Source organism: Balaenoptera borealis (genome assembly GCF_965194805.1).
Source record: "Balaenoptera borealis genome assembly, chromosome: 1".
NCBI lineage: Eukaryota > Metazoa > Chordata > Mammalia > Artiodactyla > Balaenopteridae > Balaenoptera > Balaenoptera borealis.
Genome location: NC_138860.1, coordinates 171557891 through 171573161, shown reverse-complemented (window position 1 = coordinate 171573161; position 15271 = coordinate 171557891). Strand labels below are relative to the sequence as shown.

Here is a 15271-nt window from a genome sequence, read left to right as displayed (position 1 = left end):
CTTTCCTTATTCTTATCTTTGTGTGCTTTGGGTTTTTGAATTATTAGACTTGCATGTTTATTGTACTTGGTAATTAATAGTCAAAATTAGAAATCAAATACAGAAGAGACTCCAGAAATCATTTGGCCCATCTTCTCATTTAGAGATAAGGAAATCTGGCCCCAGAATATGGAGTGAGTGACTTGACCAATTCATGGCAGAGACAGAATTTGATCCTTGGCTTTCTCTCACTTTGTACAGTATTCTTTTCCTCAGATGCAAATACTCCCCCAATATCCCTTTTAAAAAATTTGAGATATAATTTATATACCATAAAATTTACCATTTAAAAATGTGCAATTCAGTGGGTTTTCATATATTTACCATCATTATTATTTAATTCCAGAACATTTTCATTACCCTAATAAGAAACCTTTTACACATTAGCAGTCACTCCCTGTTTCTCCCTCCCCCTGGACTTTGGCAACCAATATACTTCTGTAGATTTGCATATTATGGACATTTCATGTAAATGGAATCCTATAATATGTGGTCATTTGTGTTAGGCTTCTTTTACTTAGCATAATGTTTTCAAAGTTCACCCATGTGGTAGCATGTGTCAGCATCTTTTTTATTTTTACCCTTTTTATTGATGAATAATATTCCACCATATAGGTGTACCACATTTTGTTTATCCATTCATTAGTTGATGGATACTGTATTGTTTGTACTTTTGGACTATCATGAATAATGCTGCTATGAACGTTGATGTACAAGTTTTTGTTTGAATATCTGTTTTCAATTCTCTTGTGTATATACCTAGGAATGGAATTGCTGGGTCATATGATAATTCTGTGTTTAACTTTTTGAGGAATTGCCACACTGTTTTCCATAGTGGCTGTACCATTTTATATTTCTACCAGCACTGTATGAGGTTACTGACTTCTCAACATCTTCACCAACACTTGTTATTTTTCCTTTTGTTAAAAAAAATTAAAGCTATTCTAGTGAGTGTGAAATGGTATCTTATCGTGGTTTTGAGTTGCAGTTCCCTCATGACTAATAATGTTGAATATTCTATGTGCTTATTGACTATCTGTTTATCCTCTCTGGTGAAATGTCTACTCAAGTCCTTTGACTATTTTTTTAAAAAATTAATTTATTTATTTTTGGTTGCATTGGGTCTTTGTTGCTGTGTGCGGGCTTTCTCTAGTTGCGGCGAGTGGGGGCTGCTCTTTGTTGTGGTGCACGGGCTTCTCATTCCGGTGGCTTCTCTTGTTGCAGAGCACGGGCTCTAGGCACGTGGGCTTCAGTAGTTGTGGCACGCGGGCTCAGTAGTTGTGGCTCGCAGGCTCTAGAGCGCAGGCTCAGTAATTGTGGCGCACGGGCTTAGTTGCTCCGCGGCATGTGGGATCTGCTCGGATCAGGGCTCGAACCCGTGTCCCCTGCACTGGCAGGTGGATTCTTAACCACTGCGCCAGCAGGGAAGCCCCTCCTTTGACTATTTTTAAATTGAGTTATTTGTCTTTTTATTGTTGAGCTGTAAGAGTTCTTTATATATTCTTAAGACTAAACTCTCATCAAATATATGATTTGCAAGTATTTTCTCCCCTTCTAGGGTTATTGTTTCTCCTTCTTGATGTCCTTGGAAGCACAAACATTTTAAATTTTGATGAAGTCCAGTTTCTCAAAATTTTTTCGTTGCTCATGCTTTTGATGTCCTATCTAAGAAATCATTGCCTAATCCAAGACTATGAATATTTACACTTACGTTTTCTTCTAAGAGTTTTATAGTTTTAGCTCTTACATTCATATATTTGATCCATCTTGAGTTAAATTTTTATAGGGTCTGAGGCAAGGGTCCAAATTCATCTTTTGCATGTGTCTATCCAGTTGTCCCAGAAATGCATTTCCTTCCTGCATTGAATTGTCTTGGCACCCTGTTGAAAACCAGCGGGGCATAAATGTATGGTTTTGTTTTTGGACTCTCAGTTCTGTTCCATTGATCTACATGTCTATCCTTATGCCAGTACCACAGTGTTTTGATTACTATAGCTTTGTAGTAAGCTTTGAAATCAATAAGTGTGAGTCCTCCAACTGTGGTCTTATTTTTCAAGATTGTTCTGACTGTTCTGGTTATTCCTTGCATTTCCATATGAACTTTAGGATCATTTCTACAAAAAAAGGCAGTTGGGATTTTGATAGTGACTGCATTGAATTTGTAGATCAATTTTGGGAATATCGCCATCTTAACACTATTAAGTCTTCCAATCCATGAACATGGGATGCTATTCTGTTATTCCATAAGATGTTACGGAAAAACCTGAATGAACTTTTTGGCCAACCCAATAGGTCTTTAATTTTTTCATTGATATGTTGTAGTTTTTGTACAAGTCTTATTATTATTATTTTTTGGTTAAATTCATTCCTAAGTATTTTATTCATTTTGATGCTCTTATAAATGGAATTGTTTTCCTAATTTCATTTTTGGATTGTTTATTGCTAATGTATAGAAATATAATTGATTTTTTTTACTATTTTTAACAATTGAAGTATAGTTGATTTACAATGTTGTGCCAATCTCTGCTGTACAGCAGAAATACAATTGATTTTTTAATGTTGATCTTGTATCCTGCAACCTTGCTGAACTTGCTTATTAGTTGTAGTAGGTTTTGTGTATGTGTGTGTGTGAATTCCATAGAATTTTCTATGTACAAGATTATGTCATCTGTAAATTGAGGTAATTTTACTTCTCCCTTTCTAATCTGTATGTTTTTTATTTCTTTTTCTTGCTTAATTACCCTGGCTAGAACCTTCAGTACAGTGTCAAATAGAACTGGTAAGAGCAGACATCCTCATTTTGTTCCCGATATTAGGGAGAAAGCTTTCTTCCTATGTATGGGATGTATTGATGTTAGCTGGAGGTTTTTCATACTCTTCATCAGACTGAGGAAGTTTCTATTTCTTGTCTGTTGAGTGTTTTTTTTTTTTTTACCATGAAAGGGTGTTGGGTTTTGTCAGATGCTTTTTCTGCATCCATTGAGATGATCATGAAGAATTTGTCTTTTATTTTATTGATATGGTGTATTACATTGATTGACTTGCAAGCCTGATCCAACCTTACATTCCTGGGATATATTTCACTTTGTAATGGTGTATAATCCTTTTTATATGTTACCAGATTTGGTTTGCTAGTATTTTGTTGAGGATTTTTTTGTCTATATTTATAAGGGATATGATCCTGTAGTTTTCTTTTTTTTTTTTTCTTGTGAAGTCTGTCTGGTTTTGGTATCAGAGTAATACTGGACTCATAGAATAAGTTAGGAAATGATCCTTCTCTTAGATTTTTTTGGGAAGAGTTTGTGAAGGGTTGGTGTCAATTCTTTTTTAAACATTTGGTAGAACTCACAAGTGAAGGCATGTGAACTTCTTTGGTGGGAAGGTTTTTGAATACTAACTTAATCTCTTTACTTATTATAGATCTATTCAGATTTTCTATTTCTTGGTAGTTTGTTTCAGGAATATTCCATTTTATCTAGATTATCTGATTTGTTGGCATAGAGTTGTTCACTTGTTTATAGTGTTCCCGTATAACCCTTTCCCCCCCCCCCGTAAAGTTGGTTGTACTGTCCCCTCTTTCACTCCTGATTTCTGTAATTTGAGCTTTCTCTCTTTTTTACTTTGTCAGCCTAGCCAAAGGCTTATCAATTTTGTTTATCTTTTCAAAGAAAAAAATTAAAAAAAATTTTTTTGGCTGCATTGGGTCTTCGTTGCTGTGCATGGGCTTTCTCTAGTTGCAGCAAGTGGGGGCTACTCTTCATTGTGGTGCGCGGGCTTCTCATTATGGTGGCTTCTCTTGTTGCAGATCACAGGCTCTAGGTGTGTGGGCTTCAGTAGTTGCAGCACGTGGGCTCAGTAGTTGTGGCTCGCGGATTCTAGAGCACAGGCTCAGCACTCGTAGCACACGGGCTTAGTTGCTCTGTGGCATGTGGGATCTTCCTGGACCAGGGCTCGAACCCACGTCCCCTGCATTGGCAGGCGGATTCTTAACCACTGCGCCACCAGGGAAGCCCTGTAAGTGCTTTTAAGACCTTGATTTTTTCTTATATTTTTAATTCAGAAGGCCTAGTATCAGGTTATCTATTGCTATACATTAATCACCTCAAAGCTTAGTGAGTTCAAATAATAACTATTTTATTGTTCATGATTCTCTGGACCAGGGTTTTGGGCAGGGCTTTGTGAAAATGGTTAATTTTTGTTCCATGTGGTATGGGCTAGGGCAGCCTGTCTCTACTTCATGTGGTGTAAGTACCAGTGGCTGGGCTGGAGCTAGAGGATACAAGATGGCCTTAGGTTCATGTCTGATGCCTCAGCTGGGGTGGTTCATCATCTGGAGGCTAGCTGGGAAGACTGGGCCTTATATTGTGACTCTAATACTTGATAGGAAGAGTTTGTGGCTATCTTTGTAGCGAAACTACCATAGTTCTTAAAGAAATGTTAAATTGGGTGGAGAGCTTAAATCTTGAATTTAAACTGTTCTTTCCTGTTTTGGACATTACTTTCAGAATAATTCTTGGAAATGCCCTGATGAAACTTAGGTAACTAACATTAAAATATATCACCTGAAATCAGAGAGCAAAATATTTCTTGTGAAATAATTGAAATAACCAGTTTTGACGTTATGTTTGGTTGGTTCAAAGATTAGTGTTTTTTTTGGGAGTCAAGTTTGTTGGGGAAACTGTTCTAGTCTGGTTCCAGTTATGTTTAATTATGAGATGAGTTATTCTAGTCCTAAGTAGGGACACCAAAATATCCAGAGATTGGTTGTATGTTGTGTAACTAAAAGAAAATGTTTACAACTGTCTGACATGTGATATGCCAAGAAATATGTATTTGGATATTCAATGTGTTGCTTGATAAGAAAATGAAAGCATGACATTTACTTTTCTTCCTGGGGACTTTTCATATCTGAAGGTCTTAATGAATTACCCATTAGCCAGAGGTATGGGATATGAAAATCACATAAGAAAATCACTAGATGGTGATTTTGGCTTTTAGAAATATTTCATAGTATTTGATAGAATACCAGATTATAATAACTTTTATTGTGGAGACAAATGATGAGGAAGAATGAGTTGAAGGTGGTTATAGGCAGGTTTTATTAGACGAGTGTTCTTTGGAGGAAAAACTGTTTTTTAATGAGTCTATACTGAGTTATAAGAGATACTTGTCAAAAGTTACCTAAACCGTGGTAATTTTTTTTTAAAGTTATATACTTCTGTTTATTGTTACTATAGTATCAGGGAAATCAATATGTTTATGCAAAAATAGAGTTAACAGCACTGTCACTCCTTGGTAAATAACCGTACATTTTATCTAATTACCTTTACATTTCAGCTAATTACTTATCTTCTGGGACCTGAAGTATCAATAGCTTGTTTATTCATTTATTTTTAAGCTGTGGTATTAATTTATCAGCAGAGATAGTTTTCTGCAAAGATCCATACAAATAAATGACTTAAAATGCCTTATCTTTCTAAATTTTAAAAGTAATAACTGTGGAGTTTTAGACAATTTGGGCAATATACAAAACTAAAAATTACCCATAATCTTATCAAACATTGGTAACACTATAAACATTTTGATGGTATTTCTCTCTGGCCTTTTATATTTTCATTTGTTGAGATAATATGGAGCTTTTTGGATTTCATCTCCCCAACCCCTCTCATACTGATTTCATTGGGAAGTCTTACTTTGTTCTTTAAATTATAATAAGAATAATAATAGGAGACTCAGTTTATTGGAAGAAAAGAGAAAAGAGAAATTCCTTCCCTACTTACATGCTAAGAGTATAGCTTTCAACCCTGGTCAATGGAACAAACAAAGAAAGTCTGATGTTAGCTTGGTAAAAGCTTTTGAAGATAACAGTTCGCTTGATTCTAAGGAAGAAAATCAAGATTTCAAAATGAATTTGTAGAACCAGAATATAATTCTATTTATAAATCTGTAAATTTTGGGGTAATAAAAATAGTTCTTAGTAGTTATGATATGAACTAAATTGTCTCTGATTATGCTGTAATTGGCTTTATGTCCATGCAATCCCTATTGTTACTTGGTTAGTTATCAGGTGATAATCACATGGAGACAGTTCTTTGTATAATATGTGTTCCTGAGAACTGCATCTGGGACATAAGTCGTCTTCTTCTTCTCTTTCTTCTCCTTCTCCCTCCCCCTCCTTTCCCCCCTCCCCCTCTCCTTCTTTTTCTTCATATTGATAAAGATGGTGTATATATCTTTAAGGGTGTACCTGTTACATAATATGAGTTTAGTTAATGTTTGTTTATGATAATGACTACTTGTAGGCAGTTTTTAAACTGATGGTTTTTAAAGGAGCTATTTCTCTGACCCAAAATATTGTAAATGAGAATAGATGGAAGAAGGTATCTTTTACATTGTAACATAGCAGCACTCTAAAGGAAAAAAGGCAGTTTCATAACTCTAAAGGAAGAAAGGTGTTGTGGACCAGTGGAATGTATTAGGTATAGGTATTTAATGTTCTGTTTTTCTTTAAGTTAAAAAATGAGCTATAGTTATTGTATTGATGTGCATTATGAGGTTAGCATTAGAATACTATCTGTTGGGCTTCCGTGGTGGCGCAGTGGTTAAGAATCCGCCTGCCATTGCAGGGGACACGGGTTCGAGCCCTGGTCTGGGAAGATTCCACATGCCGTGGAGCAGCTAAGCCCATGCACCACAACTACTGAGCCTGTGCTCTAGAGCTCGCGAGCTACAACTACTGAAGTGCCTAGAGCCTGTGTTCCGCAACAAGAGAAGCCACCACAATGAGAAGCACGCGGACCGCAACGAAGAGTAGCTCCCGCTCGCTGCAACTAGAGAAAGCCTGTGTGCAGCAACAAAGACCCAATGCAGCCAAAAATAAAACAAACAACCCAAAAACCTTTGTTTTTTTTTTGTTTTTAAAAAGAATACTATCTGTTAACAGCTGAATGTTACCCATATTAATTATTGTCTGTTTTAGTAGGGTTCCTTAATAGATTCGGTAGTAAAAATTAGAAGATAAATTTGCTTTCAGTGATACAAATCTTGTTGGGTTGGCTGAATTAGGTTGACATCTAAAATTAGTCAAGATTTGCCAGAGATGTTGTGGTAGAGCTGATAAATATAATCTTGTTTTGCAAGATGGCCTCAGGCTGCCGTTATATTGTTACTTGTGACTCAGTCAGAATGACCCAACTGTGACAAAGGAATGGACATGGTATGATGTATGGAAAATCTGTCTTTAAAGAAGTTGAGTTTCTGTTTCTCAAATAGATATTGTGAATGAATGTAAGAATAAAAATGGTGCTGACACTGATTTGGGTTTTTGATAATGTTTAGTAAGCATTTTTAGTAAATGTTTGTTGCTTTTTTACTAATAGAAATAATATTTTTATGATTGAAATTTAAACCTTGAAGTTTATATATTTCAACTTCTTATTCAAAACAGGAATGTCTCTTCTATCTTACCTATCCATAGACAGTTGGATTGGAACTTGTAAAAATGTGGATGATAAGCAATTTCGTGTAACTGGGCATGTTGTGAAAATTTTGGATATTTGATATTTTAGAACCCACTTTTTATTTTGGTCTGTTGATTTCCACTAGATGAAATTTTTGGGATTTGTGTAATCTATAAGTAATTGCAGCTTGAATAATACTTGATTAGACTTTCACTTGCAGTAGCGACTCCACTTTTCATTTCATTATGGTAGCAACTGTGTTTTGTTTCATGCCTGTACTCCCGCCCCTCCCCAGTATTCGGCATATAACTTTGATCAATAAAAATCAAGTAATGGGGCTTCCCTGGTGGTGCAGTGGTTGAGAATCTGCCTGCCAATGCAGGGAACACCGGTTTGAGCCCCGGTCTGGGAAGATCCCACATGCCGCGGAGCGACTAGGCCCGTGAGCCACGGCTGCTGAGCCTGCGCGTCTGGAGCCTGTGCTCCGCAACAAGAGAGGCCGCGATAGTGAGAGGCCCGCGCACCGCGATGAAGAGTGGCCCCCGCTCGCCGCAACTAGAGAAAGCCCTCGCACAGAAACGAAGACCCAACACAGCCAAAAATAAAAATTAATTAATTAATTAATTAAAAAAAAAATCAAGTAATGAAGAAGATGGCTAGCTGGTTCAAATCTCAAAGGGCTCTCCAAGGGTTCACTGGCCTCATTTGTGCTCTTGACATATTAAAGACATTTGTAAGGGCACACTGAGTGTTAGTGAATACTTCAGGTGTTTTATGTTTTTTTAAAATAAATTTATTTATTTATGGCTGCTTTGGGTCTTCATTGCTGCATGCGGGCTTTCTCCAGTTGTGGCAAGTGGGGCCACTCTTCTTGTGGTGCACAGGCTTCTCTTGTTGCGGAGTGCAGGCTCCAGGTGTGTGGGCTTCAGCAGCTGTGGCACGTGGCTCAGTAGTTGTGGCTCGTGGGCTCCAGAGTGCAGGCTCAGTAGTTGTGGCGTGTGGGCTTAGTTGCTCCGCGGCATGTGGGATCTTCCCGGGCCAGGGCTCGAACCCGTGTCCCCTGCATTGGCAGGCAGATTCTTAACCACTGCGTCACCAGGGAAGCCCTGTTTTATGTTTTTAATGTGCAGTGAAGTAAACCCACACAAAAGGAGAGAGGTGGAAAAGCCTACATCATGGCTGAAAGGAAAGATGCTGGGTATGGAGAGAATATGCAGAGTGAGATGGAACAACAAAAAGTGAGACAAGGGAGGATGCATGATTATTCAGGAGTGGGCACAGAGCAGCTGTGGATATGTGCAAAAGGGGAGGCCAAATTAATGGATGAGTGTAACTTTAAATTCTTTGCTTAATTATGAATCTTAAATAGGCTTCTTAATCCCTGGAGGATGAATGGCTTTCTTTTTGTAAGATGCAACTAGAGATTCTTCCAGTGTTTAGATGCTGTTAAAAATAGTTAATTTTAGATTCCACAGAATAGGTTGGAGATCTTAATATTTAATTTTAGGATATTTCGTATTTATTCTGGATAACTAACTAAATTGTTTAAATTAGTATACTGACTAGAAGGCATTTTGGTTTGCTACAAGTTGAAGTTATTTAATAATTACAAATGTGTTTTTTTCATGTTCTCTTTAAACATTCCCCTGATTCCTTATAAAACATACTTGTGGAGATTGTCACATCTTAGCTTTTATACTATTCATACTGTAGAAATTGTATTTTGTATGCCTCAGATAATGTGGAAATTTTGTTTCTTCGAGAGAAATTTGACATGTACTTTTGAGAGAAAGCAAAGCAAATCAACAGTTCTTGGAAAGCTGGAAAGGACAGTACTATATTTACTTGTGCTAAGTGGTGAAAATTAGTTATTGAAACTCTGAAACAGCAACTATTTGAGTGGAGCAAGAATGGGATGTCTTTTTTTAATGATTTAAATCAGCACTTAGTATCCTTTCACACTATTTTTATGTGCTTATCATGTGACATTTGATACATTAAAAGAATATATGAAACATAAAATGTAATTTAGGGAGTATAATAATAAAAGGAATGCCTGTGAACCTACTATCCGACTTAAGAGCTAGAACATTACCAGTACTATTCCTCTCCCCACGCGTTCCCCTGCCTTCCCCTCAGAGATAACTGCTGCTATGCATTTTGTATTTTACATTAATTAAAAAGAATAATTTCACTATATATATCCTTAAAAATATAACATTAGTTTTGCTTGTTTTGAGCTTTATGTAAATGGTGTATTTTGAATTCTTCTGCTATTTGCTTTTTTCACTCTACATTGTTTCTAAGAAATTCATTTATGTCACTGCATGTGATTGTAGTTGATTCACTTTTACCACGGTATAATATTCCATTGTGTAACTACCGCACAATCAATGTGTTCATTTTCCTGATGATAGACATTGCAATGCTGCAGTGAACATTCTTCTACATATCCGCTTGTATTCGTGTGTGTGTTGGATGTGTAGCTGTGTATGAGCACCTCAAAGTTTCTCTACGGTAGATGCTTAGGATTGCTGGGTCATAGACCATACATGTTCAGTCTTACAAGATAATGCCAGGTATGGTACTAAGAACTAGTATTTAATAGTCAGAATAATGCATGACTATCAACAGTTTAATAAAGAAATGGTGGCTTAGAGATGTTATGTGTCCAAGAAGCCACATAGGTAGCAAGTTGGCTGAACAGGTTCAGACTCATGTTTGTCTGATTTAGAACCAGACTCTTAAATGAAAAATTGTTTTGCCTTTCTGTGGTAAGTGTCCATAATCAGGTTTTAGATATGGTTTAACGGGATGCTTTTTAGTGTGAATGTTTAAGTCATGGATTTATTTTAGAGAGTAAAACCTATGTGTATATTAAAAAAAAAAAATTTCTTGGACCCATGAAGTGAGGGACCTAGTCTTCTAAATTTATGCTCTACCAGCCTTAACATATGGCTTCTATTCTGAAGGTCATAAGATGATTACTTATACCCTAGCCAGCCATCTGTGTTCTAGGCAAGAAGGCAGTGGGGAGAAGGGGAGAAGGCCAAAGGGCAATGACTTCCATTTATAGCCTACTGGCTGCCTCTATCTGTAAGGAGAGCTGGGAAATGTAGCCTTTTAGTTGGGCACATTCTGCCCTTAATTATATGGGGATTTTGTTAATAAGAAAAAGAGAGAGACATCTAGGGTAGGCACCTAGCGGTTTTTGCACATGTATATCAAGACCAAGTGAAGAAATACAGCCCTCTTCCATTTACTAAGGATGGTATTATAGATGTTGCTTTTTAATTATGGAGAAAAATGTGTTTATAAAAACCTACTTCTATACATCTAATTAGTAATCAGGTTGAACCTGACATCAGGTTGAACATTAGGTTGACTCATGAAATTTTAATTTATTTTTACATTATCCCAATGTATTAGTGCTTAGAAGTAGCGCAGGTATTAAGCAAAAAAGATACCAAAAAATGAAGTGATTTGAGTTACTTGGAGGAATTGAAGCAAGAGACTGAAAGGAGTACAATAATAGAGCAGAAACAAATCAGTTAGAAAAGACTTGAAATGAGAGGATAGCTATATGGCCCAGGCAGACAGAAGTGGTCTAGAAAAAAAGACACTAGTTTCTGAATATTTCTTGAAATCAGGAGATTTCAAACTTGGAAGTGATTTGAAGATTAATGTTACCTACCCTTTGAAGTCAACCTATGGAGAAACAGAGATGACTTTGTCTCCTTACTCATGAGGAGAACAAAGAAAAAGATGTCCAGTTCATATTGGGGATATGAGCAAAGGTAGGACTAGAAGAAAAACAAAATTGTAGCCTGTATTAAACTGGGCCAAACTGAATTGTGTAATGGGACTTATAATCCACTACATAATGTGGTAATAGAAATTTTCTTCTGTTCCTGGACTATAGGGACACTTTTTTTTTTCCAGTTATCAAAGTGATACCTGCTCATGATGATAAATCTGGAAAATACAAGAAAGGGGAAAGGAAAACATCCCTTCACAGAAAGATAACCACCATTTCTTCAATAGTATATTTAAACCTACTGTATCCATAATGTTGGTGTTAGGTTATCAATTATGTGTGTTATGTACATTTCAGAAGGAAGTATTTACAGATAATGGCTGCTCTCTGGAAGTTTTTTTCTTCTTTTGCCCATTTTTTCTTTTTAATAAATTTCTTGTATAAATTAGGATGAAGATAAAGATATAACTTGTCTTTTCCTGGAAACAATGTGACAGATTTCATGCAGGACCTCAGCTGTGGTTTCTGTATCACCCCATTTAGGAAGAAGTTGATAGAGTGGCTCAAGGGAAGAAGGAGCATATGTATATACACTATAACCACTTAATAACGCCTTGGGCAGCTGAGGTCATCTACATAATTATCTGTATGGACCTAGATACTGGCATGGTAAAATACTGGTCATATCATTGTTTTCTTAGAGAATTACAAAGACTTAGGAAGGCTGAGCTATGTACTTTAGCCATTCCTTTCCTTAAATTGCAAAGTATAGTATTTAGATTTGTGTTTTTAAGCTCTAAAAGTACTAAATATACTTATTTTGAGTCTTTTCCTGATTTCAGTATTTCAGGTAATATCAATACTTGGAACAAATGTTACCGTCACAGCTTTGCCAGTCTCTTTTAACTTCATTTAGTTAAAAACTTATAAAATTTTTGGATAATTTTAAACATATATAATAGAATAGTTAACAGTATACATATATAATAGAATAATTAACAGTATAGTATAATGAACCCCAGGTACTCATCACCCAGCTTTGACAGTTACCAACTCATGGCCAATTTTGTTTCATCTCTATCATCCACCTGCTTTTCTTCCCCCGTGTTAATTATGCAGTAAATCCAAGGCATGTAATTTTATCTGTAATAGTTTGGTATTTCTTTAAAGATAAGTACACTTTAAAAAGCATTAGATTCTGAACTTTCCATTAACCTGTGTGTGTGTGTGTGTGTGTGTGTGTGTGTGTGTGTGCCAGTGGTGAGTGATGTCATTTCAATCACATTTGCAGTAGACTCTTACAGATTAGACATGCTGGTTAGTGTGTTAAGATATTTTTAGTTCTTGAGTAACATTTTCTAAGGAAAGGCTCTAATTTCATACAATATACTAATATTTCTATTTTACACTTCACAGATCTCCCGCTTTTAGAGCTTAAAAATCTTTCACTAACTTGAAAAAACATGCAGAAGTGTGATTCAGAGTCCCCATGTTTAAGGCCATGTTCAATTTAGTTCGAAAGTGCATTTATTAAATAACTCCTATGTGTCACCGGCAACAAAAATGAGTTACGCACAGCTCCAATTCAAGGAGCCCAGCCTCATGAAGTGATTTTTTTCTTTTTTTCAATTTATTTTTTGGCTGTGTTGGGTCTTCGTTGCTGCACTCGGGCTTTCTCTAGTTGTGGCAAGCGGGGGCTACTCTTACCTGTGGTGCATGGGCTTCTCATTGCAGTGACTTCTCTTGTTGTGGAGCACGGGCTCTAGGCGCACGGGCTTCAGTAGTTGCAGCACGTGGGCTCAGTAGTTGTGGCTCGCGGGCTCTAGAGCGCAGGCTCAGTAGTTGTGGTGCATGGGCTTAGTTGCCCCGCGGCATGTGGGATCCTCCCGGACCAGGGCTCGAACCCCTGTCCCCTGCATTGGCAGGCGGATTCTTAACCACTGTGCCACCAGGGAAGAGCCTCATGAAGTGATTTTCAATCTTAAGGTTAAGATTTTTAACCCTTATTTTCAACCTTAATTTTCAACCTCAATTAATAACCATTAATTATGTAGACTCCTTTTAGGTGAAACATTTTAGCGGATCTTCATGTGATACTAACCATAATTTTAGTAATTCTTGATTAACAAAAATACATGACAAAACGTTACAAATTAGTAAATCTTTTAAGTATATTTTGAGTTTATTAATCATAGCAGTATCTATATACATTTGAAAAACAGTAGTATATATCAGAGCCATTATTTAGTCTACAGTCAGTAGTGGTGCGTATGGCTTTTTGAACTCCTCATTATAAACTCCAAAACCTCCGAGGGCCCTTGGGGCCTTTACTTTCGATGAAGTAAGTTGGTTATTATTATTACTAGTAATAACACTTGCTAATGCAGGCACAGTTACAATGGGTATTTGTACAAGAATGGAGGAATTTTCCTTCCTATTGCCATAGTGGAGAAGGGGCAAATCTTTTCTTCCTACTTATATTGTAAATTAAGTGTTTAAGGAGTGAGTTGTATTTTCTTTACAGTCTGATGATATATTCTTGTACTTGGTTCTCCTCCATTTTCTGCATGGGTGTGGGTGGGAACTTGACAAGGTTAGTGACAAGCTGTGGAGATTGAGTGAAAAGTGATGCTGGGTAGGAATCAGAGGAGACTGGATGGGAATGGGAATGTAGAACAGGATCCAGAGATCCCGCATATATATGTTGTCTGCTTAACTGTCTTAAGAAGCACCGGTTAATCAGTTTGACTGAAAATGATGACTTTATAGAAAAATCACTGTAAACTGTTATGTAACAAACACTACAACTTTTGTAGTAACTTGAGAAGAAATTTCCTTGACAAATGTAGTTTACTAAGGATTGCTTTAGGACCTGTATTCATAATTTTACTTAGTCTCAGATAGATTGTCTCACTCCTTGAAATTAGATGTGTATGGAGTAAGAGAAAGGGATGAATCAATCTGCCTTAAGTGTTGTGAGTCAGTTGCAGCTGCTGTGTAAAGTGCTCCAATTTAGCTATTGAAGACTTGCACGTGCAAAATATTTCTCATTTGTTAGGAACACACATGGCTGTGTGTGTATACATGTCATTGTGCTGTAGGCTGTTCTTTATTAGAAAAATATGGATTCCTGTGGGGTACTAATTACAGCTTTGGCTAGCAAGCTGCAGAAAGGCAAATAACAAAGGCGAGGGAAAATATAAAGAGAAAAGAGGGAGAGATCTGGGCTTTGCTGTTTTACACCTCTTGCATAAATGAGCCATGGTGTGAGTAAACACAGCTGTATGGAAAAATTAGTTTTGAGGAATTGAAAGTAAATAACCGCCAGCTCATTCAGCAGATCTAAGAACAAGAACTTTTTCTTGAAACTATAGAACTGTCACGGATTGATCTATTTGTCTCTTGAAAAGTTGCTTGACAGATTAATCTTTGTGTTGGGTTGCAATCAGAATTACTAATATTGCCTTTATACAACACATAACCACAAATAAACTTTAGGAATTCCACAATTAGAGAATTATGTGTAAAGGTTTAATATTTATATTACTATAAGATAATTCACAGTAAGAATCATCAAAAAATATTGAGCACCTACTGTGCAGTTCCTCTGATTAGGTACTGTGGGATATACAGACATTTAGGATACAAACTCTGCCATCATGGAGTTTGCGGTCTAGTTATATACATGAAATAATAGAGGACAAAGCAGAATTTAATGAAATGCTGGATAATGTGATATAAACAAGCTCTCTAAATTCCAAAAAGAGGAAGAGAGATTACTGAGGGCTAGAGTTTAGGGAAAACTTCCTGGAAGAGCTGCAACTTGAGTTTGGCCTTGAAATAGCAGTGAGAATTCTATAGGCAAGACATGAAGAAAACATTGCTTAAGAAAGATTAGATTGTGTGTAGTGTGAAGAATGGATAGGAGTGTGGTTGAATCTGGAATAAGTCAGCCCTATTAGGAGGCTTTTGCATTAAAGCTTGAGTTGGTGCGGGCAGTGTATCCTGTAGGTAC

At 36.7% G+C, this 15271-nt stretch overlaps 1 protein-coding gene across 32 annotated transcripts in view; it reads left to right on the top strand.

Annotated features, from left to right (window-relative positions):
* The window catches only part of EPB41 (erythrocyte membrane protein band 4.1), a 202946-nt gene that overhangs the window by 38890 nt on the left and 148785 nt on the right, over positions 1 to 15271 (top strand). The window lies entirely within an intron of this gene.